General features: G+C 42.2%; 1 protein-coding gene across 3 annotated transcripts in view; it reads left to right on the forward strand.

Annotated features, from left to right (window-relative positions):
• Window positions 1-15,443: 15,443 nt before the first annotated feature.
• The window catches only part of MAPKAP1 (MAPK associated protein 1), a 231,265-nt gene continuing 220,247 nt past the window's right edge, over window positions 15,444-26,461 (forward strand). For all 3 annotated transcript variants that reach the window (XM_060154358.1, XM_060154359.1, XM_060154360.1), the window contains exon 1: window positions 15,444-15,680. The gene's annotated coding sequence lies outside the window, so the exon portion shown is untranslated. The remainder of the gene's footprint in view (window positions 15,681-26,461) is intronic.

The following is a 26,461-nucleotide window of genomic DNA, read 5'->3' on the forward strand; positions in this document are numbered from 1 at the left end:
TATTATTTCCTAAGAACTTACACACAGGTTATAAACTTCCTTCCGTCAAAAGCGACTAGATGATACTTTTGATTATCTTCCATTTTGAATTTCTAAGTCAGATTTTAATGCAGAAAATATTAAAATGGACTCAAAAGGCCTTTTATTTTATTATTATAATTAATAACTGTTATAGGAGAAAGTACTATTGAAGTGTATACTTAAGATTTTATTTTTTAGGAACAATCGCATAGGATATTTTCCTTGTATTATTTCCCTTATAATATTCTTCCTATTATGTTACTACTCATTAACACAATAAGGTGGAAAGAGGAGAGGAGATGACTTAAGTAAGTGATGCTTTACAAAACCGTAAGATGGTTAGGCAAAGCGGTTTGATATTTGCCTAAAAGTAAATTTTCTACACCCTGGGAATTTTGGTCATCTGTGATTATTCAGGGCTGTAAAATCATGTCGTATAGATAGTTGCCCAGCACAAGACCCCACTTCCTCTGGAACCTCACGTCTACCCCCATGAGTCCCCATAACTACGTTTCCTACCCCAGGGCCCAACTCTCCTAGCCTTAGCTCATCAGACCAAGGATGAGCCCTTGACCACAGCTAAACCCAAAAGTCTCTCTTCTAAGGACTTGCCATTGCATCTGGAAGACACTGACTTGTTTGCTGGCTATTTGAATCGAGGACATGTACCCCCAGACCTCTGAGTCAGTCATGTTTAGTCAATGGCACAGGGAGCAGCGGAAAAAGCCACTTATAAACAGAACAGTCACAGAAAGAAGAAACAGTGCAGCCTGGAAAGGGGTAGGGGTTGGGGACATGGTAGACAAGGAGCTGGACAGCTCCCAGTGTCCTGAAGGCTTTCCAGTTTCTGGTTCTCATGGTGTCGGGGAGTCATTCAAGAGCCCCACAGTCTTAACTGAGCCACCACAACCTGGTTCCCAGCAGATGACTTAATTTTGAATCATGTGTAATTCAAGTCAGGAGTTAGGGAAGTGGGTTAAGCTCGAGTCTGAAGCTGATAGGGTATGATCAGGGGGTCCTGGGGAATCTGGCTACGAAGAACTGGGGAAAAGCAGAAGCAGAGACACTGGTGAGGGAGCTGAAGGTTTGAGGGGAGGGTGACAAATTCATTTGTACACATACAGAGCCTGTGGAGCCTGCAGAATGACAAAGGGACAATGCCCAGTGGGCAGTTGTGGGTCTAAGGCTCAGGAGAGATGTCTGCACTAGAAAGAGAGATTTAGGGATTCTTAACATCTTGATGGTATTAGCAGTCATGACAGTGAATGAGATCACACGGAGAGAGTGTGAGAAGTGAGAAAAATGAGGATCTTTGACAGAGCAGCAATAATTTAGGGACAGATGGAGAAAAAAGGAGCCACTATGGGGTGGGAGAAAGACTGGGAAAGCACAGCAGCACAGAAACCAAGGGCGTTTTAAGACGGAGAGAGAGGTCAACAGTACAACTGAGTTCCGGTCTAAGAGGCATCCACTGAATATAATGACCTGGTGAGGATTAGCGCGCAGGTGAAAATGCTTTAGAAGAGTTGGGGGGTGGGTGGCAGATGTTCGATGGAGTCAACAAAGGAAGGACTGCAGACTGGAAGTTGACAGCTCTTTGGAGAAATTCACCTGTCAAGCAGAGGAGAGCGAGAGGGCAGGAACTGGAAGGCAATGTGGGGTTGAGGACTTGTAGGGGATCTGAAAGAAATGTAAGAATGTTTAAATGCCTCATAGGTAGGAGCTTGTAGTAGGAGAAATGGAGAGGTGGACCCCTGATGAATGAAGTTCTGAGAAAGTAAAGAGGATAGGATCCATGCCCAGGGTGATACTGCCTTCAGTACCCATTCCTATGGGAGAGAGGGGAAGAAAGCAGAAGGGACCAGAGAGGGAAGTTGAACTTCAGTGTAGAACCAATGACAGCCTCAGCCAACCCCACTGGGACCTTTGGAACTAGAATGAGCCTTCGGAGTTATCTAGAGCTGGACCCAGAGGGCTGGGCCTTTGTACTCGTGCATCCGTCAGTCATAGGATGTCAGCTGCCCTGCCAGGGAAGGGCATGACCTTGGGCAAGGTGGCTCTCTGCAGCTGAGGGAATCGCTAAATGGCCTGACAGCTGAGGACTGCCTCTGGAAGGCGTTGCCAGCAACCACGGCAACAAGCCCTCCCGTGAAGGGGGATCCAGGCAGCACAACACAGGGTCCCCCATATTCCTTTACCAAAAATAATGAAATTTAAGCTCCTTGGCCCCATGTTCAACTCCCACCGTCGTCTGGTCTCTGCCCACCACTCCAGGCTTATCTCCTACCTTATCGTATAGCCCAGCTCCTCACTCTTTGATCCCTCTGTGTGTTTTCACCCCTCGGTCTAAAATGATTCTGATCTTATCCTATTCCTTCTTCAAAATCCATCTCAGATGTCGCTTTCCTGGGAAGTCTTCCCTGATTCTCCCAGATAAGAGTAGTAAATCTCTCCCTTGCCTCTCCTACTTTGTATATTTCTATTTTTGCACTTAATTACCCCATGTTGTGAGTCCTCTCTCTCCCTGACTAGGCTGTGTGCTCTCTGAGTTCAGGGACACTGTGTGAATGATCTCGATGTCTCCAGCCCTATGTGCTGGGCATAGAGGAAGAACTGAATTACCATTAGTTAAATGAATATGTGAATGAATTTATGAATAGGTGAATGAACTAACAAGTTGGCAGAGTTTGGGTTCAGTGGGCTGACGAGTCTGATGGCTGGTGCCGAGGAGGGTTAGCAGGCATCTGAACCATCATGTCCAATGGGCACAGTGGGGCCCTGGTCCAACCCATCGTGTGCTGAGCTAAGGAGTCCTCTCTGGTGGGTGGGGGCAATAGGATTTCTGGGAAGCAGTGATCTGCAAAGGGAGGCAGCATTATCATTCCGATGCGGAAGGGGAAGCAAGAAGGAAAGCGGCGGGGAGATATTCTATCTCAGTGGAAGTAAGACTTCAGCTATTGGCCAGGAGTACACAGGTGGGTTTCAGCCATGTAGGGCCCTAGAGTAGTCCAGGGCTGACAGTGTGGGACCCAGGTCAGAGCCTTGGGCTAAAGGTGTCATCTGGTACCAGTGAGTTTAGGGAGGGGAGATGACAGCAGGAGTACAGGTAGGTCCAGGGCTCCCCGAGGCCTACTGCATGCTGGGCTCAAGGAGAAGACAAATTCTAGATCCATCAGGTCCTGTTGGGTCTGAGCCTGGGTACTTCTGAGCATGCTGGGGGTGGGGTTTCATTACACAGGCTGGCAGGTCCTTCCCTCTACACTTCGCTTCTCAAATACTTGTTGCCTTCAAGCATTTTCTTATTTAATCCTCACAGGACCCTTTAACATCATTACTTATTTTGTATTTTAAAAAACACTGTTACAGAACTGACCAGGTGCCAGGCAGTGTTCTTAGCAATTTACAAATATCAATGCATTTGATGTTCATAACAGCCCTGTGAGGTCAATAGGTACTCTTATCCTGTTTTACAGTTGAAAATGGAGGCACAGGGATTGAGGTTACATAGCTAGTAGGTAAACGATTGTTTGCATTTTACGTGACACAGGGGCTTATTCATTCATTTATCAAGTGGTTATCGATTGCTTCCCTTGGACAAGGCCCTGTGCTAGGCTGTAGTGTACAGTGCCAAATAAGGCAGGGCAAGTCCCAGCCTTTAAGATGCTCACAGTGTTGAGTTCCATCCCACTAAGGCTTGTTGGTTGCAGGTGTTCTCCAGGGATGCTTCCTGCTAATCTGCCTAGAAATTCTTCATTTTTAAGCCACCTGAAGGGTAGCAATATCATCCTTGAGGCCTCTCATCTGCTTCTCTGGCAAGTACTTGGCTTATCTCTACCCAACTGGCTCTAGTAGGATGAAAGCAGAACCCCGTCCCTGAAATTGAGTGGCATACTTGGATTCCAGCCCTATCTTCCAGCCTCTGTCCATACTGTCTTCTCCACCCAGAACGCCGTCTCCAACAATTCATCTTTGCCAACAACTTTGACGATAGCAGCTCCCAGCACAGCTTCTTTGACGGCCCCCAGCCCCACTATGATAACACATTTAGTGAATGCTTATGGAGGACATCATCTCATTTAATTCTCACAACAATCCTGTGAGAAAGATTTTGTCATTCCATATTATAAATAAGAAAACCTAAAGCTCCACAGAATCGAAGAACTTATCCCAAGGTCACCCAGCTAGTAAGTAGCAGAGCTGAGATTTGAACTCATGTCTGTCTGACTCTAAAGACCAAGCCAGGTTTTTTCTTTTTTCCATTCTATTTTACTGCATTAGAAATTTATTTCCTTCACATATACAGAGTATAAAACCTATCTTCACAGTGAATTATGCCTCTCTGCTCTCATTTTTCTCACACAAAAATTGATGGCCACTTCCTGAAAAAAATTGAAATAAATCCAGAGGCCCACAGCCTTAAGCAGGGCTCTACACTGCTGGTACTTAAGCTTTTGTTTCTGGAATCCTTGGGTATTGAACATATATTCCACAATTATGCAGTTGCTTATGGTCTTCGGTTGTTTCATGTGGGAATTTCCTGTTTGCTCAGCTTGATTTTTATCCCCTGTGATGCACACAGTAAATGCATAATAAATGTTTGTTGAATGAATGGATTTTACATGTCTCTTGCTGAAATATACACAGCTCTGTTTGATTCACTAGAGTGACATACCGGAACAAGAAATAATTTTTCTTAATGTGTCCCTTATAAATTGAACCCGACCATATTTGATTAATTTCACATCATGCATTTTTATTGCACCAATCACTCTGGTATCAGGTCATATTTATTTTAAAAACAGATTCACAAAGGGTGCAGGGCTGGAGTGACAGTGTAAATATGTTAATAATAAAAACAATACTAAAGATATTTTACTGGAAACTCTCGCATGCTAATGATGAGTAAGTGCATTCTATGGAAATATGTTTGATTTACAAGGCAATTAATTTCAAAAAGATTCAGATCCTATACCATACCTTGTATACTTAGATAATGAAAACTAAAAATGAATATGCAGGCCATAAAGTCAGAGGAACAAAAATCACCTTAAAGACCTTAAGCATTTTAGTTAGAACAATAGCCCAATCCCTGAAAATTGTGCCATTGTCGGATCAAACGCATCCAGATTAGGAAGCTCCTGGGTAGCTACGGTGATTTTGCGCTGTGCAGAGCACGCGTGCACCCTGTACAGCCCTCACGATGCAAAACACCACATATTATCCACTGACCGAAGAGCCCTGGCACCTTCAATCATGCAACGAAAGGCTTTGGGGGTTTCTTGTTCAGGAGGAAGCAAAGTCTTTCTTGTCAACGCGTACTGTGGAATGTGTGAGTGTTTCCCTAGTTAGGTATTTGGCCCAGTCTTAGGATCCAGCTAAAAAGGAAATGTATTCTCACACCCTATTCAAACTGCAAGAAATAAAAAATGTGCTTCATTTGGTATTTCATCACTCATCTCAGTTGTTCTAAGAAAGCGTGCATTCTTATGCACACATTGGGGAAAGATGCCCATTTGTGTAATAGGATTTATAAAGTTGACTCTGCCCGCTTTGCATCCGAAAGGGGAAGAAGCAGATGCTGCCGAGCGATCATGCACCACGGGGATCTTCACGTCAGGGCAAAATGGTTGCGATTTTCCCTCATCTACTGAGGACAGATCTGCCGTGATGCAGCAGACACCAGACTTGTGGCTAGAACTATTTGGCTCATTAAACAAATTTTATGTGTAACTTTGGTAACGAAAAAATAAAATAAAGTAAAAATTTAATTACAAAAGAAGAATATGCTGGCTTGAGATAGTGCATTTTCACATTTCTCTAACAGTAATATTTCATCTTAAAAGAAATGTTATGGAGTAAATTATCACAATTTTCACTGAACACACACACACATACACACACAACAACAACAACCCAAAACAAATAGAAAGGGAGTAAACTGGGCCTTTAAAAAATCTCACAACCTAGTAGCCAAATTATATCCTGAGGACCAGAATCAGGGAGAAGAAAGTAATAGAAAATACAATATAAGAGCTTTTTTTTAATAAGACTTTTGCTCTTATTTTATTTTTAATCTCTGTGCACAATTACTTTGAGAAAAATAAAATTTTAATTTAGAAATAAAACAATACAGTAGTCTACATTAAGTGAGAAAAATTGAAACAAAATAAAATATAGCATAGGAAAACTTGTTGATAAGGCTTAAATGTTTTGTGGTTTAGCATCAACCCCTTCCAGTTAGAAACCATCTTACTATCTGGGTATTCTTTTAAGGGCCTGAAAAAGGGTAGGGGGAAGATGACTATTTCTACTCAGGAAAGTCTGTGTTTCCAGGGATGTTTAACATGCAGTGATTAGCACAACTTCTGTTTAACCTTCTCTCCTACCTGATCTTCACAAGGTCTTCCTATGAGACAGATAGGTGTACTGTAGTTGAGGTGACGCTTTCAGCACACCTGAGTTTAAATATCTGCTTTGCACGTGATCTGGAACAATTTACTTCTCTAAGCCTCACTTCTGCATCTCTGAAGTAGGTACAATTATAGTAGCTACTGCTTAGGGTCAGTGTTAGCATTAAAGGAGATGGTGCATGCAAAAGAAAAAAAAAAAAAACAGTAAGTATTCCATAAATGTGAGGAGGAAATTCTAAGCCAAGTTTTAAATTCTTATTCTGTTTTTGTAGCATGCTGTACGCAGCAAATCCAAACCACACTATTTTCTTGGTGATAATGAAGTTCTGATTCTTTATTTCCCTTCTCCCTTCCAGAGTGTCCTCTGCAGGCATTGTTTCCCTTTGTCCTCTAAGCAGAACGCTTCTTCCATGCTGCCTTCTGGCTCCTGAAAGGTAATTTGCAATGGCCAGCACGAGCAATGTTTTACCCAGAATTGATAACGTGGAAAAAGTCACACCCAATGTGTTCATGCTTTTTTAGTTTTTAATGACTTGCCAGTTAAGAGAATCAACTTGCTTTTCCGTGATGTGGGCAGAGCATTAAACGGAATTGTCCTTAGGTTTGTCACAGCTGAGTTGTCTGACTCCCCTACTCCCATCCCCATCAGGAAGGAGGGGTAAGCCAGGCTGGGGTGAGTCCCAAGCGGCTGTTGTGGGGCTCTGGCTAAGGCTAGGGTTTTGTTTCATTTTTGCGGTACTCAGGCCTCTCACTGTTGTGGCCTCTCCCGTTGCGGAGCACAGGCTCCGGGCGCGCAGGCCCAGCGGCCGTGGCTCACGGGCCCAGCCGCTCCGCGGCATGTGGGATTTTCCCTGACCGGGGCACGAACCCGTGTCCGCTGCATCGGCAGGTGGACTCTCAACCACTGCGCCACTAGGGAAGCCCTAAAGCAACATCTTTGTACTGAGATTTTGGCAAAGAACTGGGAAATACAAAGATGAATAATTTACAGCCCTACCCCCCCTTATTTCCTAGAACCTCCTTCTCCACTATAATCTCCAGATTTTGCTGGGAATTATACAGTCTCTTCAGTGTTTGGACAGAACAGTTTCTCCCAGGTGAAGCAGGTTCTGAGACTTCCCCCTGGACTACCATCAATACCCCTCATCATCAATACCCCTGTGATGTAAAATCAGAAATTAGTTCTTAGGCTATTTCATAAAGCCAGACAAAGGGCTCAGATTCAAGTACCACAGGGCCAGGAAGATCCTGCAAATGAGTGCAGCGAGCTACAGTCCAAGTGTCTTGATGGATGGTGGCTGATGCCTGGCCTGCATCACGGCCACCCCCCAGCAGGAGGACAGCCACTACTCATCTGATTGTTGACAAGTAGGCTGTGGACCCAACGTTGCCACATCTTTTCAATTTTTCAAGGGAAGCAGAAAAGCCCTCAGCAGGCCAAGACGGTGGGGGCTGGTTTCAGCCTTCAGGCTGCCTGTTGTTTTGTTTTGTTTTGTCTTTTTAATTCTGAGCTGGCATTTGTTCATGACTGTTGTAGGCACTGTTTTTGCTCAAAGTCATTTGGGTGACAGTATTCACACATTCAACAGTTACTTCATTTTTAAAAAAATATGTATTTATTTAAGTGTTTTATTTATTTATTTTGGCTGCACCAGGTCTTAGTTGCAGCACACGGGATCTTCACTGCGGCATGCGGACTTCTTAGTTGCGGCATGCATGCGGGATCTAGTTCCCCAACCAGGGATGGAACCCAGAGCCCTTGCATTGGGAGTGCGGAGCCTTACCCACTGGACCACCAGGGAAGTCCCAACAACCACTTCATTTAATTTTCATTCAGGAAATACTGAACACACATTACAATTTTTCTGGACCATCGATGCAGAGATAATTATTCTAACTAAGGTCACCCAACATGTGTGAAGGAGCATGTTAGCCTAGGACAGATTATCAAGGGTAATCCTCATCTACTGTAATACAAATTTATAATGAGCATCTACTATTTTGTTCCTCCTCTTCCAGCCATCAGGGATGCTATGATGACTGAAATATGTCTCTGCCTCAGGTTGCTTCTAGTTTAGTAAATCATCCCCTCATGAGGTAGGTGAGGTGGGAAGATGATGGAGTAACAGGAAGGATTTAAAAGAACACTATTTGGGGACCCAGACATCTTCTTAGAGTGATTCCATCAAGATATCTTCTTTTGCTTTCCTGGCTTGTATAAATTCCAGCAGAGGTCACATGCACGTGTGGGAGCTTAATAAATGCTCTTTGAAAGTGACGATAATGAATTGTGATATGGAAAATCAGAAACCACTCTCTAGGAGTGTGGCTCAGGGTGTGGAATACTTTAGAAGGAGTCCCTGTGAGAAAAGGCTAAAAGAAGTGGGGTTACTAATACCGTATCATGGAGAAAAGAAGGTTAAGGAGAATTTAATAGCCATCTTCAAACATCTAAAGGGATATTGCTCATGTGTTTTAAAGATCAGTTCTTGTCTACTAAGGACAGGACGTCAGGGAATTATTGTAAACGGGAGCAGGAAGGCCTTAGATTAGATATCAATGGGGGGGAAGAAAAAAATCCAGCTGAAAGGATTGGGAGATGCTAGACAGCAACATGATTTTGGGAAATGACATGGTTGTTTTAGGAACAGTGGCTGCTGATTATTAGGGGAATTATAGATCTTGGGGCCTCCAAGTCAGCCAGTTGCTAGTTGTATGATCTAGAGCCAGTGACTTCACCTTTTTGAGGCTCAGTTTCCTCATTTGTTAAATGGGCATAAGAACAATATCTATTTATTGGACTGTTGTGAGGATTCAATTACATTGTCTCTAAAGCCATTAGGTATATCTGTGCCAGGTTCAGAACAAGGCTCAACCAATGATGGATGCCATTCATTGTTATTCACCTACTACGGTCCTGCCTGGAAAAAACAAAACAAACAGTCCCCCCACTACAAAAAATACTACCCATAAACGTAAGCTCTCTTTCCAGAGGCATCAGACAAACAGATACGGTTGGTATGGTGGGACTTACAATCTCATTGAAAACACCCGATGTGCACACTCAGAAAGGGAAATAAATATAAGATTAAAATAACAGAGTCAGTAGAGTGAAGTGGTTAAGAGCGTGGAGTCAGGAAAATATGTGAACTCTTAGGAGAGTGCCTGGCACCTAGGAATTGTTTGCCCTTGAAAGAGCAAAACCACAATGCAAGCTAAGGTCAGTTTTGAAGTGAAAGTTTGAAAAAAAACACCTATAGGGTTCTCAGGTGGGAGAAATTGCTCCAAATTAGTGTGGGCCAAACAAACAGGTGGATAAGACTGGAATGCACTAAACTGTAAATGTACTTGATCAGAAGGACCTTGGCTGTTTTAAGCAATGATCAATTATTCACTATTTGGACATCCTAACCTTTTATTCTTAAAACATTTGCAGGCACTACTTTGAATAGCCTACTTGTCAACTTTCAAAGAAAAACAGTTGTTTGTTTCTGATATTTTGAATACACCCAAGAAACAGTCCTCTACATTGTGATTGTATTCTATAAACTTTACTTCATAGCAATGATAACTCTGCAGCAAATTCACTTCTAATATTTAATGAAATATTTTTAGCTGCAAAAACATTTTATGTTCACTATTATTTATTAATGCCCTGTTTTAAAATATTATGCATAAAATTTATTCCAGTGCACATTAGTAAATAAATTATGCTTGTAATTTCTAATGCATTTTTAATTATAAATTTATCCATGTCTACCTTTATTTATGATAGCGGTGTCTCAGTGTTGAACATACTGTATATTAATGGAGACACTGTTAATTATGCATTCTTAGAAGTTGCATTCGACAAAGCACATGAGTCTGTTTTCTTACATCCTAAGTCCTGTTAACATCAATTAATTTAGGAGCTGGAACTCACAGGACTAGCTAACCTTTAAAGCAAGAAAAGGTAATATTAGAAGCTGGTTATAGAGCCTGGATGTAGGGAGGGACTACATTTATCCATAAATGTAGCCAGAGAGATACTAAAATACCAGCCAGATGTTTCATTTTCACCCCAAGCATGTAAAAAAGGATACCAGAAATAATATTCAGCACAAAAAGACAATAGAACAAAGCTCAGGGAATCTCTGCAAGACCCCAGAACTGATCTATACTTATATAGTATCTGCAGAGTGTTATATTTAAGATTTTCTGGTTGGTTAATATTGTGCTTCCCTTCCACCCACCAAACTCACCTTATTATGAGCAATATGTTAGCTTTAAAAAATTCTTCACATTGAAATGTTATTTTAATTTGAAAAAATACTATATTGCTCTGAAAGTGTCCATTTCTTGGAGGCTTCTTTCAAATAGTTTGAATGGATTTTTGACACTTAATTTACTGTTGTCTTGAAATTGCTTTGTACCATAGGAGCAAAAATGCCTGTTTTCCCTATGGGAGGAAAAATATATTTCAAAAAGAGAGGAAACTAAAATTAGGAAAATAGAAGGGAAACATAATCACACATATAAAATATTAAGAACACACATTTGCAGAGAAACTAGAAGGTGCCTCCCTTTTCCCACAGCTCTGGCAGGACTTGAAAGAAAGTTCCTCTCATCTTATTATGTTCACTCTCAGCTTGTTGTCATAGATTTGGAAAAGTGGATTTTTCCACATGTGAATTCTGCTTAACAATGTAAGATTTCCAGTTGTTTCATTTCATGTGCATGTTTTGAGTAACTTTTCATTTAACATGCATTTTACCAAGTGTTTATGGTGTTTTAAGCTTTAAGTATATTAAAAAAAAAGAGCGCGCGCGCGAGAGAAAGAAATGTTCCTTTGCTCATGGCCTGTCAGAGAGACAGATGTGTATTGAAAGAATAACAGAAAATGTGATAAATGTTGAACACAGAGAATGAAGCTCTTCATGTGGCCTGTTAGGGAGAAGTGATCTTGGAAAACTTCCTAGAGGAGGAGAAGCAGTACGTGAATTTGGTTTTCAAGAATGAATAGAATATACCTGGGGGACTTCCCTGGTGGCGCAGTGGTTAAGAATCCACCTGCCAATGCAGCGGACACAGGTTCGATTCCTGGTCTGGGAAGATCCCACATGCCGCAGAGCAACTAAGCCTGTGCGCCACAACTACTGAGCCTGCGCTCTAGAGCCGTCGAGCCAAAAACTACTGAGCCCGCGTGCCACAGCTACTGAAGCCCGCCCGCCAAGAGCCCATGCTCCGCAACAAGAGAAGCCACCGCAGTGAGAAGCCTGCGCACCACAACAAAGAGTAGCCCCCGCTCGCCGCAACTAGAGAAAGCCCACGTGCAGCAACGAAGACCCAATGCAGCCAAAATAAATAAATAATAAAATAAAAAGTCTACCACAGCAGCAGTGGTATTGGTAAAAAAGAAAAAAAAAAGAATATACTTAGGAATTCCCTGGCGTTCCAGTGGTTAGGATTCGGTTTTTTCACTGCCAGGGCCTGGATTTGATCCCTGGTCGGGGAATAAGAACCCACAAGCTGCATGGTGCAGCCAAAAAAAGAGAAAGAAAAAGAAAATATATACGCTTAATGGTTAGAATGGTTAAAATGGCAATATATATTTAATAAAAACATTTTTCTAAAAGCACATTGGGATTTATCCTTTAAGAATCCCACCACTCTGTTACGTAGAAACCCAAAATAGCCACTATAGAGGCCACAAGGAGAAAAACCAAGGTGCCCTGGCCAACACCTCTAGCCATCTGAGACCTTCCAGCCATTCTAACTGCCATCTGACTGAATGTGCACGAGGGAGCCAAGAAGACTGGCAGAACAGCCACCCACCAAGCCACAGAATCTTGACAAATAATAAATGGTTGTTGTAGAGAGGGAGAGAAAGGAGAGAGAGAGAAAGAGAGAGTAGAAAGAGAGAGTAGGAGTTTACTGAGTGGAGAGAGAAAGGGCAATTGAGGCTTGAGCAGGAATTACACCAGCAATTGCATTTGAGGAAAGCAAATGTATAAGAGGTCTTGATTCTTGCTGCCTGTCTCAGTGCAGCGGGCAATAGGAGCTGGTGTTTACAGAACACTCCCTGTGTGCCAGGCACTGTTCCAAGTGCTCTCCATGCATTATTACCTCAGTGGATGTTCACGATAACCTAGATGAGGAGACAGATACACAGAAGGCAAATCATTTGTTGAAGACCACACAGCTAGTAGGTGTCTTTTTAAAAAAATTTTATTTGTGGCTGCGTTGGGTCTTCTTTGCTGCATGCTGGCTTTCTCTAGTTCCAGCGAGCGGGGGCTACTCTTCGTTGCAGTGTGTGGGCTTCTCATTGCGGTGGCTTCTCTTGTTGCAGAGCACGGGCTCTAGGTGCGCGGGCTTCAGTAGTTGTGGCACGTGGGCTCAGTAGTTGTGGCGCACGGGCTTAGTTGCTCTGCAGGATGTGGGATCTTCCCGGACCAGGGATTGAACCTGTGTCCCCTGCATTGGCAGGTGGATTCTTAACCACTGTGCCACCAGGGAAGTTCCTAGTAGGTGTCTTTGAACTTCTGTCCATTGTCCCCATTCTAGTCCTGGGGACCAGAAGAAAAGGAACCCCTGTCTCTTATCATGGCCTCCTTTCCAAGTTGGAGCTGAAGTATGGAAAACCTGATTGTCACAGGTATGCTGAGGTACTGGTCCCTGTGCCCTCATGTCTACCAAAGTCCCCAACCAGTCCCTGGCCCAGCACATTCAGTATGTTGTAAAAATATAATTTTTCTGAGTGTGTCAGTTGTCAGGGTCCTAGTCCTATGCACCCCTAGGTCAAGAGATAGGTCAATGTAAGCTCTACTTTTTAAAGCCACTTCCACTCTCTGATACAATTCCTACTCCTTGGAGGCTAAGCCATGCAGTTGGCCTGTCATCGCTTCTCCTCATCTAACTACCTTCCTCAGTTGTAGAATGGCTTGGGAAGCACCCCTGGTTTCCTTTCCACCTCATGTCCATCCCTCATCCTGAGAGCTTTTGAGGCCACATGGCATCTCAGTTCCTTGACTGTCTCATCTTCAAAAACTTTTTCCTCCTGTGCACTTCAGCCAGGACCCCACTCTCGGATGGCTTTTCATCTGAGGTTGTTCAAGGCACCCATCTCTTAGGATACCCTCCATCTTTCTGCCTGGTACCATCAGTGACTTCCATTACACCTGTTTGGGGACCTTCAGGCCAGTGTCATGAGCCTTTCCAGAATTCTCTTACTTAACATCTTGAGCATCCATCCTGTGCCTTTTGTTTTAAGCATGCTTAAAAGCTGAGATCTTAAACTCCTTGACCCCATCACACCTGTCTGGCAAACTGTCTTCCTGGGATTAACCCAATTGCTCATTTTTTTGTGTGCCTGTATCTTAATTGTTCAAACTAACTATAGAAAAATCAAACAACCATCATATTAGTATCACCATAAATTCAGAATCTCCATTCTCAATGGGGCACTCAGTGTTCCTGAAACCTTATCATATTTCCCTGCACTCCAACTTACTGCAGTGACTATTTCAAATTCATAGTCAGACTTTACTGTAAGCTTCTTTAGGGTGGAGTCCCTATCTGGCTTTTTCACCACTAAATCTCCAGTGCCTAGGATAGGCTTAATACATAGGTACTCAACAAGTATCTGTTTACTGACTGACGTGTAGTAATAGTGGTAGGCATTTTATGCAACTATTAGTAAATGTTAGCTACATGCCGGGCTCTATTCTTTGTGAGTTATATGTATTAGCTCATTTAATCCCCACAAACCCCCCCAGTGAGGTTAATTAGAACTTTTGTCATGCCCATTTTACAGATAAGGAAATTTAGAGAGGCAACTTAGAGAGATGAAGTGATAAAAACTGTAAGTGGTAGAGTGGGTATTTACTCCTTAGAACCTGTAGAGAGAAAGCTTAGTGGGTCCAGTTGAGTTTTTTACAATCAGGCAACTGTGCTTCAGACTGGAGGTCAAGAGACAAGTGAAAATGAAGATTCATATTTAGGAGGGGACAGATAAACTGGTGACCTCAGAAAACAGAATATCCAACCTTGTTCACACCCTTGCTTTGGCAGAGCACCTCCAACAAGCCCCTGATGAAACTGGGGTGGTGTGTGTGCAGAAAGCACATTTGAGTGGTAAGGTGCATTTCTTTTTCTCCATGTGGGCTAAGACGTCAATCATATATTTGAATACAAGGGGGTGGATCCATGGTGTATTTGTAGGTGACTTTAATATTGGGTAACATCCCCCCTGGGCTGAAATTCAGCCTTGATTTTTTTTTTTTTCTTTCTTTTGCTAAGGTGCATTTTTAAGAGAGACGTTCCAGACTACCTCTCAGGTAGGAGGGATATCATTGCACTGCTCGAGTCCTTCTTTCCCCTTCACACTAGTTTCTCCCACTGATTCCCTGAGAGAGGGAGAGAGATCACCAACAATGAGCTCCTGTTTGCGTCGGGTCCACATATCTCATGGAAAGCTCCCTGCAGTTCTGGGAAGATAATTATCTCCATTTTACAGACAAGAATGACTAACATTTACTAAGTTTATTAAGTGTCTGGCACTGTGCTGAGTGTTTTTAGAGCATCATCCCATTCGATTCTCACAGCAATACTTAAAATTGGAACCACTGTATGGATGGGTCAGAGAAGGGAGGTGTCTTGTCCTAGGATACACAGCAGGTTAGAGTTGGCATTTAAACCCAGGTCTTCCTCATCACTCATTTCTGGAGGAACCAAGGGCTTTTTTCCGTGGAAGCAGGGAGAGAGAGGAGGAAATTCGAAGGAGAAGGCTGACGCTGATTTCTACCCAACCCAAACCCGGAGGTCAACGTACATTGCCAGACTCCCAGCTCACCTCTCACCCAGGCCTTGGCCAGAGGCGGGGAAGTGGTGCGCACGCGCACGGCCTCCCGTTCGGCCCCGCCCCCCGTGAGGGCTTCCCTCCTTGCTCTTGGCTCTGGGGCTTGCGCGCTACGTCCCCAGCCAACGGCTTCTTCCCGTTCAGGGACTTCCGGTGCGCGGAGTGCGGTTCCGGGTCGTGGCGGGGCTCGGGGCCAACAGGGCTGCTGCTCAGCTGGCGAGCGGCGGTGAGCGGCAGGGGCATGAAGGCGAGCCCGGAAAGCGGCTGCTGAGCCGGCCGGGAGGAGCGCCAGTCCCCGAGGATTCCGAGAGTGCGGAGCTCGGGCAGGGGCCGGGAGGCGCGGGGGAGCCGAGCCATCCCCTCAGGAACGTGTCCCAGGGCCGACCCGGCCCGTAGTGTGGCAGCAGCTTCAGGTAAAGGTTGCCCCAGCCTCTAGCTCCTTCGCTCGCTACCTCCGCCAGCCCACCCGAGGAGCCTGGCGGCCTTCCTCACTCCCCCGCGCTCGGCGCTGCCCAGCGGGCAGCCTGTCTGGCCCTTGCTCTGGTCTCCCTTGAGCATCCGTTTTCTGGCCCTTTCGTGGAGGCAGCTATGAGCCTGACAGCTGGGTGTGTGATTTGGGGGAGTAGAAACTAGTGGACTTGGTAGAATTGGGGTTTGGGGAGGGTACTGTTGACTCTGGCAGTTTCTGGCTGTACCCTCGGCAACATCTAGGTGTCTTAATCTTCATAACGAGAAAATCAAGTTTTTAAAGCATTGTCTGTGCAGTCCCTGTTTCCCAGCTCCCCTTAGCTCCTTTGCCCCAAAGGGGTAAACAGCCTCGCAGAACTGTTTTTTTCTAGCCAGAGTGCTGCTGGAACTTTGATTCAGCCTTTTGTTTATGGGAGTGGCATAGAGTCTTCCAAATCTGTTTAAGGCTGGGGAAAAAAAAAATCATTTTAGTTTAAGCAAGAGTATTACTTTAACCGGAGACCCAAAAGTTGACTCAGAGATTGGCTCAATTTTCATTCTGAATGAAGTGATTTTTGAAGCCTCTCCCAATACCTGGCACTGTGCAAAAGCATCATGTTATAAACCAAACCCAGCAAAGTTCAAAACTTCCCCATGCGTGAACAGTCAAATGGAGACAGGTGTTTACAAACGTCGGTTAAAGCAAAGTCAACGTTCTCATTCTATCAATATTTTGACAAGCAGAAGGGGTAGATTCCTAATTTAAAACAGCAGAAAAGAAGGCACCATGTTTTATTCTTCATATTCTGTGAGCTCGCACAAGATGCTCAGTAAACGCTGAAAGAGTTGTTGATGAAGTATTGATATTTGTTTTATCTTTTTCAGTTTACACATTTGCAAGGTTGCTGGGGCCTGTGAGGCATGCAGGCGGCCCCTTTCCCATTCAGCTTTGTGTTCATACCTTCCTTCATCTCCTGTGATGCCTGAGTGTACTCACATTCCTCTACACCTCCTGGCTCCTGGCTAACTTTCCAGCTACGCTTCGAAAGGCCCCCTACCCAGATCCTTTACTCTGGTTAAGTAGGACCTAGATGCCTTTGTTGTTTCCTTTGTTCATTGTTTTTTTGTAGGACTTTCTCTCTGCCTAGATTTCTCCTTTTCTGTTCCCACCTATTGAGATGTTACCACGGCCCAGCTGAAATTGGCCTTCCCTCAACCAGTTCAGGGCAATCTCAGCTGGAAATGATTTCTTTTCTAGAATCCTATAAACACTCATTATTATATCTACAATTATTTCACTTAGCAGACATCTACTGAGTATGGATATATGCTAGACAATGTAGAGATAAATAAGACTCAGTTCTTGTCTGCTCAATTTAGTGAGTGAGATAAGGAAATAATTCGAACACAGAATGGTTTGTACACTGCGGGAGAGTTCTTTCTGTGATCCAGTGGTAGCACAGAAGAGGGGGCGTTACTCACTTTTGAGGAGTGTACTATGTCCAGGTAATGTTTCATAATGTGGGGTTAACTAAGCTTTGTTATTTACTATACTGGAGATTATATTAGGTTTCTCTTGTTTAATCATTTTAACCTCTATTCATAGATTAGGAAGGCTCAGGATAAATTACACATCTGGTATGAGACAGCCAGGATTCAAACCCAGGTCTGTCTTATGCCTACATCTGTGCCTTTTCCATTATGTGTTTTTGTTTTCTCACACCATAGCTCTCTGTATGCAAATACATATTGAAACAGGTATACAAGAGAAAAAATATCAATGTCAATATGAATGTCAGATAGTCCTTTAAGTGTAGAGAAGACCTTAATCTTCCAAGGCAAGAAGGTAGTAGGTGGGTCAGCTCAACGTTGAATGAGTGGACCAGACGTTCTGTAGAGAACAACCATGGATGCTGGCTTCAATTCTTGGTCCTTCCTCTTACTAGATATGTGACCTTTGGCAAGTTTCTTAATTCTAAGTATCATTTCCTTCAAGTATAGTTTGAGATGGGGGATGATAGAGACTTCATGAAGTGTTGTGAGCTAATGTGGGTAAAGGGCCTGATTTGTGGCAAGGTTCCCCTGAAAATAGCTGTAAGATGCAAAGATGCAATGCCTGCGGCATGGTTTTAGAGTAGTGAGTAGACCAGCCTGAATAAATCAAACCATTGCTTCTTTCAGTGGGAATACTGGGAAGTAAAGTTGGAGGGTCAGGAGGGGGTCAGAGTCAGGGCGTGTGTGTTGGGCAAGAGAGGTCACTTCCCGTTTCTGCTCATAGCCTTTCCTGTTAATAAATACCTTGAAGATCTATGATTCATTCGGCTGTGCCAGGGAAAATGTTAGACCCAGGGATACAAAAAGGAGTATAACCAGGTCCCCACCCTTAGGTTGTTGACACTCCCATGGGGCAGACATGTTTGTGCAGGTGAACCATAGCAAAGCATAGTAGGTACTAAGATAGCAGTCCCCACAGGTTACTGTGGAGCACAAAGGAGGAAACACTGATAATGGTAGCTAATGAGCACTTACTGTGTGCCAGCATTGTGTTAAATGCATTCTCATTCATTCCTCTACAGGATGGTGTTATTACCATTCTGATTTTACAGATGAGGAAACTAGAGCACAGAGGTTAAATGAATTCCTTTAGTTTATGCAGTTGTTGGAGCTGAGAGTAGAGGGGATTATCTGCCAGACTTTGGTAACTCCACTCTTTGGTACTACGCCATGTTGTGTCTTTGTGGCTTCGGAGAGGAGCTAGCCCTTGAGCCCTAGCTTCAACGTGCCCATCACCATGCTGGGCAGTAGGAATAATGAGGAATGAACATGGCTTCTGCGCTCAAGGAACTCATCACCTCATCTGTCTCGTTAAATATATATACTTAAGTGGGGTGTTTGTTTTGCTTATTGACTCATAACTGAAGACTTTAGAAACTATTGCAGTTCAGTAGATTATATATGCTTCAGCTGAATTTGCTGTAAATCTGTTATTTTGATGTGTAGGCCTTATTGTTAAGGACGCAGCAATAGATGTCAAATTATTATGACAAAGAATTCGGTCACATTACATTGTTTCTCTTATGGGAGGTACCCTGACCTTGTGTTTTCTGTGAGTTTGAAGTTTTTCACTCAAAAGTTAGCACATTTTAGCTTGTGTTAAAGTAATTGAGTGCTTACAGTCATCGTTAAATGTTTCTGTATACCTTATTTCCTTCAGTCTTTATGATTCTGTGAGCTAGGGTATTACCAATTTAACACGCGTAGACTAAGCCTTAGTGGTTAAGTATGTTACCCAAGAGTCATACAGCTAGTGAGTTGATAATGCAAAAAAAAAAAAAAGTTGGCCAAAAGAGTAAACAAATATTTATTAATTTAGTTCTCTTTTGAACTCTACCTGAGGAGTCTCCAACTCAAATGCCCATGATGTAATATAAAGAGTAGGACAGATCTTGTGAACTGGAGGGCCATGACCAGTCAGTCTGAAGGCAGCAGTCACTACTCAGCTCCAGTTGCTTGTCGCCGTGTGAGGAAGTGGACCCAGTATCTCTAGATCTTCCGATTGTTTTCAAGAGATGCTGGAAATCTGGATTTTAATGTATTTAGTTTAAAAAACTGCCCTTAAAAAAATTATCATGTAGACCAAAACACATTTGTGGGCTGTGTACAGTCTTAGGCTGCCTGATTGTGAACTCTGATCTACCTGCTCACTGAAATTTTGATACCCACTGTTCAAAGCAGGAGGTACAATGCCTGTTGTGATTATTGATCAGAAATCTACTGGTAAATTGCTAGAGTGAGGGGGTGTTGTATTTGACTCATACTGATATCTTTGGGGAAGTAGCAGGGTAAATGCTTTTACTGTATGATCAGGCTGAATTTCTGGAGGGATGGGGTTTGGATGAGGTGATGATGACCTTGTAATACTTTTGTGCCCTTAGCACTTTAAATGCTGCCAGATCTCTTGTTTCCTTTGGTACTCTCTACAGTACATGAAGTGAACAAGGGGGGTTATCATAACCTCTTGAGATGAAGAAATTGGTGCCCAGTGAATTACAGTTTAGTAGAAAGTGCACTAGACTGAGAGGGACTTGAATTCTGAATGCAGGTATGCCACTAACAGCCTTCTGGTTTTGGTCAAGTCACTTACAAGTATCTTTGTATCTTTTTTGCCATCTGGATGATAATGAGGGAGCACGATTGAAGTCTTGGTGAGGTCTTTTCAGGATGCCAAGCTTTCTGATTCTAATTGACATGCTTAAAGCTGCACAACTGATTACTGGCAGACTCCAGTGGAGAACAGTTCAGATCTAAAATGCTGCTTCTCTCTTTTTTTTTTCTTTTTTTTTTTTTTTGCGGTACGTGGGCCTCTCATTGTTGTGGCCTCTCCCGTTGCGGAGCACAGGCTCCGGACGCGCAGGCTCAGCGGCCATGGCTCACGGGCCCAGCCGCTCCGCGGCATGTGGGATCTTCCCAGACCCGGGCACGAACCCATGTCCCCTGCACTGGCAGGCGAACTCTCAACCACTGCGCCACCAGGGGAACCCTAGGGTTTGTTTTTTTTTTTTAAATCAAGAATCTTTGTTAAAGAAATAATCAGAAATGTAGAAAAATATTCATGTTCAAAGGTGTTCACTGTGGAAGTATTTATAATAGCAAAAATTAGAAACAACTTTAGTAGTCAACAAAGAGGTAAGAGAAATGGAAAAGCCATAGAATGGAAATATTGTACAAGCATTTTAGATGTTTTAGAAGAATTTTAGTGACTTAATATGCTCATCATATAATATGAAGTGAAAGAAGGATATAAAACTAAAGTATGATCTCAATTAATGTCAAACACACAAAGAAAAAAACAGGTGGTTAGATTATAGGTCTTTATGCTCTTCTCTGTTTTCCAAAATACTCTCTGATAAACATAAATTACTTTTCAATAAAAAATCCTTTTAATTAACTTGTAATTGAGAAATATGGGTAGAGCTAGTGCACATCATTTTGACCAAAAAGTTTTCCCTAATACAGGTGATCTGAAGTTATATTGGGTTGGCCAAAAAGTTCATTTGGTTTTTCTGTACGATGGCTGTAGTAGCACTTAGTTGTCTTTAACTTCATTCGAAACAATTTTGTTAGATTGTATTGTGACAGCTATCATATCAGCGTGCATTTAAGAAAAAACTTAAAATTGGTGAATTTTTGTGTAGCCATTTTAATATTGAAGATGGAAGATAAAAAGCAACATTTTCGGCATATTATGCTTTATTATTTCAAGAAAGGTGAAAATGCAACTGAAACGCAAAAAAAGGTTTGTGCAGTGTATAAAGAAGATGCTGTGACTGATCGAACGTGTCAGAAGTGGTTTGCGGTTTCATTCTGGAGATTTCTCGCTGGAGGATGCACCACCGTCAGGTAGACCATTTGAAGTTGATAACGATCAAATTGAGACATTCATTGAGAACAATCAACGTTATACCACACGGGAGATAGCCGACATACTCAAAATATCCACATCAAGCGTTGAAAATCATTTGCACCAGCTTGGTTATGTTCATCACTTTAATGTTTGGGTTCCACCTAAGGCGAAAAAAACCTTCGTGACCATATTTCCGCATGCAATTTTCTACTTAAACGTAATGAAAATATTCCGTTTTTAAAACAAATTGTGATGGGCGATGAAAAGTAGATACTGTACAATAGTGTGGAACGGAAGAGATCATGGGGCAAGCGAGATGAACCCCCACCAACCACACCAAAAGCCGGTCTTCATCCAAAGAAGGTGATGTTGTGTATATGGTGGCATTGAAAGCGAGTCCTCTCTTATGAGCTCCTTCTGGAAAACCAAACGATTAACTCCAACAAGTACTGCTCCAGATTAGACCAACTGAAAGCAGCACTCACCAGAAAGCATACAGAATTAGTCAACAGAAAACGCATAATCTTCCATCAGGATAACGCAAGACCGCATGTTTCTTTGATGACCAGGCAAAAACTGTTACAGCTTGGCTGGGAAGTTCTGATTCATCTGCCATATTCACCAGACATTGCGCCTTTGGATTTCCATTTACTTTGGTCTTTACAAAATCCTCTTAATGGAAAAAATTTCAGTTCCCTGGAAGACCGTAAAAGGCACCTGGAACAGTTCTTTGCTCAAAAAGATAAAAAGTTTTGGGAAGATGGAGTTATGAAGTTGCCTGAAAAATGGCAGAAGGTAGTGAAACAAAACAGTGAATACGTTATTCAATAAAATTCTTGGTGAAAATGAAAAATACCTTTTATTTTTACTTAAAAACCGAAAGAACTTTTTGGCTAACCCAATAGGATTGTATTTTCAAGTTAGTTTTAACCTCAGTTGTTTTGCACTTAGGATATGGTTTCCTGTATCTTGACATACATGATGTTGAGGTTCTCCTCTCCTCCTCAAAAATATCTTGAAAGAAGAGTCATATTTGTGTAGGTGGTACCAGTGTCCCAGTGCTACCATCACCTCTTTAGTGGCCAGTGGGTCAGTGAGTAGCCCTGTGACAGCTCTGTCTTTCAGAAAGAGTACATGCCTATTATTCGTAAGGCTGGTCATTGGTATATAGAGCTTTTTTTGTGAGTTGAATATTTGTATCTTGGAAAGTGCTTTTTTGGTATGGAAAAGTGTAAGTGTGAATTTCTATCTCACTTTTGAAAAATTTTGTAAGAAAAAAATTAAAGATCAAAGTTTGAATTTTACTTTTTGTGATAGCAGTATTCAGGATGTATGAATATTAAAATGTCATGAAGAATTGTGTCTTTTACTCTTTTCTAATTATATACTTCCTAAATGAAATTGCAGTAGTTTCAGCTTGTACCGTTAAGCATGATGTCTAGGTTTTTTTTTAAATGTGCATGGTAATTCTCGTATATACAAAAGCATGCAAAAATTTAACAAAGTATTTGAGCATATTTAAATTAGGAAAATACCAGGCAAGATGTTTCATTTTGTAAACTGCTTCTGTCCAAAGCATTCTGTATATTATCAGAATGAAAAATGACAGCACTTTGTCATCTGTTCAAATTGATATTGCACTCTTTGCAATGACAGCTGAAAAGGCCCACAGGTGCCATATAAAGAGGTGACCATGTTGTCATATTTCATTTCGGCATCCCTCTGCAAAGCCATAATTACCTAATTAGGTTGTTAATTAGGAGATTAGCATTTCACTGTATTGATAGAATGCTCTTTACTGGCGTGGGGCTAGATACAGATTTGTCTGCCCTAATTTATAATCTCTGCCTTTTTTGTGCTTATTTATTTGCTTAAGATACTGATGTGGGGCAATTCAGTTTACCTGAGAAACAGTTTGTTTACAAGCTAATGAAGCTTTGATCGCAGGATTAAAGTTGCTGAGTTAAAATATGAACAGAATAAAAAAAGGTGGTCACATCCCCAAAATGATAATAAAAATTCTGAGTTGGTATAACTAGTGTTCTCATTAGCATAGGGAACAAGCACATGATAAGAATTGAAATTGTTGGTATTAAGAAAAAATCCAAAATACAAAAATGAAGTCTGAAATGTGATAGAGATTTATATGTATCTAAACTAGGCGAAGGAAACTAGTTACCTTTAATAATAAATCTCTGTCACTTGTACTTGAGACATAAAATGTGTTAAATATTTTTAATGTATTTCAGAAGCTGAAGCTTGGTTAATGATTTCAGAACAAATATATTCAGTCTTCAGTTTAGACTTCCTTAGATAGTCATCATGCATCAGGGTTTATTTCATTTGTACCTTCTGATCATTAGTTGGTGCTTGGAACATTCTCTTCCCACAGTCTTTGCAGTCCTGAGTGCTTATGGAATTTGAAGTATTTCGCAGTAACCTTCACTTGGTGAGCTATTTGGAGTTAAGTGGTGTTTCTATCAAGTATGTGGACATTCTTTTTTGGGGGGGAGAAGTGGGCTGGCAAAAAAAAATTTCCGCTTATTTTTACTCCAGTGCAAGATTTGACAATAATGTTTGTAATTTGCATTATATATACCTTTACCACTCTTTCCAGTTAAGGAGATTTAAGTCCTAAAACTGAACAATGTTAGGAGTACCATTCCCCCTGGGGTAGTAGTTTACCTCCTTTTGATTTTATTTAGTATTAGCGGTTAAAGTTGTAGAAAGTACATGTGTGCTTAAGCCCTTTTCCCCATGGTTGTTATGAAAAATTGGATTTGGCTGTATCTGTAATTTTCTTCAAAATTAAAAAAATATTTTATATGAAGAAAATATTACATGCAAAATGTTCTATTTAGTCAGTTAAGTTTTTTGCTTAACTGCAGTCATTCACTTATTCAGTCAGCATTAGCTGAATGTATATTGGGCATTAGTCATATGTTTGGGAATCGAGCAATGAAAACTACAGGCACGGACCCAGTGCTCGTGGGATTTGCAGTCTAGTAACGGAAGTGCAGCGTAGTTTGAGGAGTAAAGCCTTGTGTGAGAAGTGTTAGAGTAATGAGAGTCAAGGTGAGTATGGAGGAGTACCTACCCTAGACTTGATAAGGTCAAACCTTCCAGGCAGGTGCTGTCAAAATTGGGATCTGAAGGGTGAAGGAGAAAGTGATGTTTAAGCCAGGTGGAAGGAGAGAATGGTTTTAAAGGCTGGAAGAACACTAAAAGTTGAGAATGGCTAGAGTAGAAAGAACAAAGGGGATAAATGGAAGATGGGGCTGCAGAGGAAGCAAGTTCAGTTATATTAAAGAGTTTGGGACGTTATTGAAGGGTCTTAAGACAAGTTAGGAAGCAATTGCTATAGCCTAGGTGAGAGAAGATGGGATTGGATAATGGAGAGAAAGAGAATGAATGAAATCTAGAGAGAGAAGAGATGCATAGTATTGGTAATTAAATGGCGGTAGGCTTCACAGAAAGGAGTCAAGGATTCAAATTTGGACATTCTATTTGTTTCCTAATTTTAAGTATGAGAATATGTGTTTAAGTACCTCATAGAGAAGAGGTCCATGAGTCTTATTTTCCAATATGACCCCCAAATATACAGTACTAGCAACTAGTTTTCCTTTTGGTGAATTGGGGAGAATACTAATATTTGAGTGTCACTGTTGGGCCCTACCTTGTGAGAGCAGCTTTGAGAGGTATGAGATAATGTCTTACTGAGGTCCAGAGGAATTGTGACTTTGCCAGTTTTCTCAGCTACTGGGTGGTAGAATTGGGAGCACACACAAGATTTCCAAAGCCTTTATGTTATCTGTCATGCCATGTTGTTTTCCTTGTTGTGTCCCCCTCCCTTTGTTTATTCCAAAGTGAAGAGGAGAATTACTCCCCAAGGACCAGTAGCTCAGTAGGTTGCTGATAGAGGCATTGTGTAAACTCTGTGACTTCCCAGGCCCAGCTCTGGGGTGGATTAAAGCAGTGTCTGGTGCTTTGGTAGGAGAAGCTGCTCAGTGTAGGAATGCTTGCTTCAACAAAGTCACAAGTTCTGTTGTGTTTTCTGGCACTAGGCTTTAATCTCCCCCAATTAGAAATGTAGATCAGCTACCTCCACACAAGGTCACTAATGTATAGAAAGTTCTCCTCCTTTCCCCAGGGGAAAAGTCTTGAAATCTCTGATTCTTGGGTGAGGAATTTGACATCTCTTTGATGTAATCAACTTGTATTACAAATTGTTTAAAAAAATTTTATGGTTACTGTCACCAGTACTGTTCAATTAAGTGATTTGTTGGTATCCTTGTGTCGGAATCACCTGAACTAGAAGAAATTCTAGGGTGCAGCATGGATTCTAGCCTCTCTGTGTTTCTACCCCACCCCCTTTTAAAATTGAGATATAACTCATGTATCATAACATTTACCCTTTTAAAAGTGTACACTTTAATGGTTTATCACCCCCAAAGAAACCCCATACCCATTAGCACTCACTCCTCATTTCTCCCTCTGCTAGCCACTGGCAATCATTAATCTACTTCCTGTATCTATGGATTTGCCTATTCTGAACCTTTTATATCAATGGAATCACACAATATGTGGCTTTTTGTGTCTGGCTTCTCAGCATAATGTTGTCAAGGTTCATCCATATTGTAGCATATATCAGTACTTCATTTCTTTTTTTCTAAATAAATTTATTTATATATTTATTTTTGGCTGCGTTGGGTCTTTGCTGCTGCACGCAGGCTTTCTCTAGTTGCTGTGAGCGGGGGCTACTCTTCGTTGTGGTACGCAGGCTTCTCATTGCGGTGGCTTCTCTTGCTGCGGAGCACGGGCTCTAGGCGCGCGGGCTTCAGTAGTTGTGGCACGAGGGCTCAGTAGTTGTGGATCGCGGGCTCTAGAGCACAGGCTCAGTAGTTGTGGCGTACGGGCTTAGTTGCTCTGCGGCATGTGGGATCTTCCCGGACCAGGGCTCGAACCCATGTCCCCTGCATTGGCAGGCGGATTCTTAACCACTGTGCCACCAGGGAAGTCCAGTACTTTATTTCTTTTTATTGCTGAATAATATCCCATTGTATGGAAGTACCACATTTTGCCTATCTGTTCATCAGTTGATGGAGGTTTGGGTTGTTCCCACTCTGGCTATTATGAATAATACTCCTGCGGACATTCTTGTACAAGTTTTTGTGTGAGCATATGTTTTCAATTCTATTGGGTGTATTACCTTGGAGTGGATTACTGGGTAATAAGGTAACTCTGTTTAACAGTTGAGGAACTGACAAATTGTTTTCACAGGTAGCTGCACCATTTTACATTCCCTCCAGCAGTGTATAAGGTCTGCCGCCTTTCTGCTTTCAC

Source organism: Lagenorhynchus albirostris, chromosome 7, assembly GCF_949774975.1.
Source record: "Lagenorhynchus albirostris chromosome 7, mLagAlb1.1, whole genome shotgun sequence".
Classification (NCBI taxonomy): domain Eukaryota; kingdom Metazoa; phylum Chordata; class Mammalia; order Artiodactyla; family Delphinidae; genus Lagenorhynchus; species Lagenorhynchus albirostris.